A 5167-nucleotide genomic window follows, 5' to 3' on the forward strand; every position below is an offset into this window, starting at 1 on the left:
CCGGGAGCCAGGCGCTCGGTAAGACTGGCTGCGCCGGGTCCTACGGCGAACCCCCCGCCCGCCCAACCCCCACTCTCAGTCCTCAGAGCCGCCCAGATGCAGGCTTACACTCACTGACCCCGACAGGCCTCAGCCAGGGACAGACACTCTCTGGAAAGGGCCACTCTCGGAGACCAGCGCAGACCCCTGTCACTCGTGCTTTCGCCCAGAGACCCTCGAATCACTAGCACACTCACAATGACATTCACTCTGCAAGAAGGCAGCACAGATGCCATGAGACGCAGAGGCAGACGGCTGGACAGACACACCCAGACTCATTCATAGACATCTAGACAGACAAATCCATGGACATACACAAGACTCACACAGATACAGCAAAGGACACCCTCAGACTGGCACATGAGGACCACATGGGCAGATACAGCAAAGGACACCCTCAGTTAGGTACATGGGAACCTGCAGACACACTTGGAGCCACAGGCAGGACACCCTTGGCAACCGGCATCCCACCCAAGGGAGATCCTCAGTTCCCACAAAAACTGTGGAAGGTCGGCCAAGCATACACATCCCATGCGCCCACGCTGCCTCACAGACAGAGAATTCTAGCACACAGACATATACACTTGGATGGACACACAGCTCCAGACTCACATGTGCACACTCATTGCCCCCCCTGCTTTGACCACCTCATCATTGCCAAACGTTTGGACAGACACCCATCAGTGGGCATGTGCATACACATGGAGACAACCACACAGACTCAGTCACTCCATGACAGATACATTCTGATGTTCAGACACCCTCAGACTCATAGGACTCTGAGACACACTGCAGCAGGCTCACACTCGCACACTCTCCCACATATGCACCCCCAGTGAGTATAGTTCTCACACCCACACCCACAAGCTCAGACACTCAGGGCCCCAGGACAGAGAGAAGCACAGTGGGAACACCACACTATGCTCCCTGGCCTGACCTAGGACCTGAGGCTCCCCACCCACTCAGCCAGGCCCCTAGGCTCACCTGCCCAGCAGTCCCCACCCATCTTGATGAAGCAGCCTGCTGAGATGCCCTGGGAAAGAACGAGCCCAGCATTTCCATCTCAAGGGTGACGCCATCCTTCTAGGTGGTGCAGAGTGAAACCCTCTATTTCATGGCTCTATTTCCTCATCTGTACAATGGGCACCCCCCATTTTGGATAGTTGTGAGGATTGTGTAAGATAGCATGGACATTAGTTGCTGCACAACCAACTAAATGGCTTTAAAACAACAGCCATTTATTTGCTCACAGTTCTGTGGGTCTCTAGAAACCTGGGCAGCTTCAGCTGCATTTTCCGCTTAGGTTCTCACACAAATTTGGCCAGGCCTGACTCCTATCTGCAGGCTCTGGAGAAGAATCTGCTTCCAAGAGCATTCAGGTTGTGGCAGGATTTGGTTCCTTGTGGTTATAAGACTGAGGTCCCTGTTCCCTTGTGGGTTGTTGGCCAGGAGTCAATCTCAGCTCCTGGAAGTGGTTCGCTGGCTCTTGTACATGGTCCCATCCATCTTCAAGGCCACCATACATATCAAACTCTTCTCATCCTTTGAATCTCCCTGGCTTCCATCTGCTCTCTAGCCCGACAACATGCTTGCTCATAGAGGGCTGTGTGGTTAGATTAGGTCTGTCTGGATAATCACCTTGGATGTATCATGAAACATAATCATGGTGATGATATCTTATCCTGGTCACAGTTTCTGCCCACACTCACATGAGGGGATTATCAAGGGCAGGGATCACCGGGTCATTCTGCCACACACTATGTAAAGCACCTAGCTCAGTACTTGGCACCAGGGGTGCTCTTGAGCTCTTTCCAAGAACCCGACTTAGGCCTTGAGAGCAAGCAGCAGGGTGCATTGGTTAAGAGTGCTTCCCACATGCCATCCACATCTGGGTAGCTCCATTTTCCTAGTTATTCAGACTACATATCCTCGACTTCTCTCTTATACAGCACATTCAATCCTTCAATAGTTCCTGTTGATTCTACACCCACAGTATATCCAGAAACTGACCACTTCTCTACCCAACACCTCCCATGGCTTCCCTCTCCTTCAGGGTCAAAGTCCAAATGCTGCTTTCTACCCAGTCCTAACTTCATTGCCTCTGCCACCTCTCCATTCTCATCTCCAACACATCCGTGGCTCACTGGGCTCCAGACCCACTAGACTTCCTGTTCCCTCTGCCTCAAACACTCTCCCTTGCAGAGAGCCACAGGGCTCACTCTTATGTTCAAATGTCATCCTTTGTAAAATAGCAGAATCCCCTCCCTGAAATGCCAAATCCTCCGTACCTTGCTGCACTCTCTCTCCCTGTCTGATACATCCCATATGTGGGGGGAGGGGTAATATATGTGCACACATGCCCACATACACCTTTGTGTGTGTGTGTGTGTGTGTGTGTGTATGAGCATTTTTCTTGTTTGTTATTATCTGTCTTTCCCTTCCTCTCCCTGGAGCCTAGGGAGAGAGCCTGGTTAAAAGGTGGTGCTCAATAACTAGCTGTGGATTGGATGAAGAAAACCACCCCAGCTTTGAAGGAGGTAACCTTAGCATCCCTCTCCCATACTCTACAGATGAAGAGCTGAGGCTCACAGAGGGAGACTGGCTTACTCAAGGCCACAGAGGGAAGGGCAGGAGATTGGAGCCTAATTCAAAAGTTTGTCCTTCCCACAGTTCTGCTTGGCCTCCTAAGACCAGGGCAGAGGAGCAGCATGTGGGAGGAGACGTAAGGGCAATAGGGAGGCCAGGGAAGGAGCCATGGAATCTCAGGAGCCCAAGAGGACTGTCCAAGAGACTCCAAGGAGCAGGCAAGGGAGGACTCTGAGGAGCAAACCAAGAGGACTGTCAGTGAGACTCCAAGGGAGCGATCCATCTGGGTGCCCAGCCTAGCAAACCTCAGTGTAGCCCCTGCTGACATCTGCTGGCAAACATGAGAGACACAGAGTCGGAGCTGCTCAGCGGAGCCCTCCCCACACCACTGACCACAGAATAAACAGCTGTCAGGTAACACCGCTAAGTTTGGGGATCATATTTTACGCTACAATGGAATAATGAATTTGAGTGGGTGAATTAATCTCTCCAGGCCTTGGTTCCTTCAATTGTAAAACAGGGATAAAGTCTTACAGTGTGGGCGTCACCATCAAGTGAGTCCATAAACGTGGAGCTCTTAGAACAACACCCAACACAGTAAGTTCTCTGCAACTGGGAGCCATTACTACGAGAGAACCGCATAGCTCCTCTGCCAGAGCTGTGTGCACAGAGCTAGAAGGAATAGAAATATCATCCATCTCGTCTGGGAGAGAGGGAAACTGGGGCCCCAAGCACAAGAGACTGCCTCAAGCCATGTAGTACACAGGGAGAGAGCTGTTGGCAGAACACAGGTCTCCTGACCTGGGCCTTGCTCTTCCTACTGTGCTCCAGGTCACCTCCTCACCTGGCAAGAATGACTGTGTGAGGTTAGTTGTGCGGAAGAGGAAAAGCAGCCTGAGAAAGCTAAGCGAGCCTTTGGTGGACTGCCTGGGGTGACTCCTTCTCTCTTGGTTAGCACAGGTCTAAAATTCCACCAGGAGTTCAGGCCTGGAAGCGTTAAGGCTTTGATGCCTTTTAAATATGCAGTTTCCCATGGGAAGTTTAAGTGGCCAGCACTTGCACCTGCTGAGGATCATCCATTCTCAGAACAAGCCAGACAGTAGGGGCTGCTTGAGATTGTGGATGGGGAAAAGGCCAATATAGATCCAGGAGAAGGAAGAGATGGGAAATCAAAGACAAACTGCCAGTTTGAGATGGAGATGGCAAAGGTCAGACAGGTCCATCGGAGCTGAAGAAGTATTGCCTGATGAACTTAAGTGCACATTCTTATTTTGGCTTATGTGACCTTAGGTATGTCCCTTCAGGGTTCCCGTCAAAAAATAAGAATAATGAACACGAGCTTTGCAAAGTCATGGTGAAGGCTAAATGTATGGAGAGTGCTGGCATCTAATAGATACTTACTGGGTGCATTCATTGAGTAAAATTTCCAAGTGCCCACTGTGAGCAGTCTCTACTCAACCCTCAGAATGCAGGGATGATCACACAAACCTGGCCTCTGCCTTCACAGTTTAAAGTTTGGCAACATTAGACAAATAATTATGCCAATAATTATTTAATGACATTATCTAATACTTTCATTATAATGATTTTAATTACAATTGTGATAAATGCCACAAAAGATATACAGAGTACCTTATGTTCTTTATAGTGGGTGTGTACCTGCGAGTGGGCGGGGACTTTCACCCAGCCTCCTGACGGAGGATGGCTCCCTGGGCAGGTGATGTTTAGGCTGGAAATGTTGCCTGCTTTGAGCCTGGTACTGTTCTTGGCCCTGAGGATTTATCAGAAAAGAAAGTAAAGTCCCCGCCCTCACATTTGCATTTTGAAATTATCCTGGGGATGCTCTGGGGGGAGGGGGAGGGGTTAAGTGAATTCAGAAGGTGACTGTCCCCTGCTTCTCTTCAGTAAGTTCTGATTTGAACCAAAAAACAAAACAAAACAAAACAAAAAAACCACTGATGGTTGTTCTGCTTCCCCAGCAGAGAAAGATGGTGAGAAAAGAATGTCCTGAAGAAAAGGGGACGTGAGGAGGTGGGAGACTGAGGGTCTAAGGCCACACGGAAGCCTATGGTCAAGACCTGGGTGGGAGGAGACGGAGGCCAGGGCTAAGGGGAGGGCTCAGCTGAGAAAGTTGCAGAGATCCCTGGAGCAGGAACAGGTGACAGCCAGACAAGATGAGGGACAAAACATGGCTGGGTTTCTGAGCATCCAGAGAAAGCAGCACAAGTGGATGGACCCTTCCTCCTCAGGCACCTCTCCTCACAGCGGGCACCCTCAGGGAAGTGGCCCTTAGCCTTTGCATAATTAGCAAGCCACAGTGAGTGGCGTGTGTGTGAGTGTGTGTGTGTGTGTGTGTTTGTGTAGGTTTTAAATGCATGTCTTATAACACTTGCCACTTATCTTTGTCCTTGCCTGCGCAGCAATGACCTTGTCTCTGAAAGTGTCCTTGCAAGGTGTGTGTCCCGGTGTTAAGCTGTCCGGCTGGATTTAAATGCAACATGCGTCCTGGTATTTGAGTGTGCAGGTGTGTGGGAGAGAGACA

This window comes from Marmota marmota, unplaced genomic scaffold, assembly GCF_001458135.2.
Source record: "Marmota marmota marmota unplaced genomic scaffold, marMar, whole genome shotgun sequence".
Classification (NCBI taxonomy): domain Eukaryota; kingdom Metazoa; phylum Chordata; class Mammalia; order Rodentia; family Sciuridae; genus Marmota; species Marmota marmota.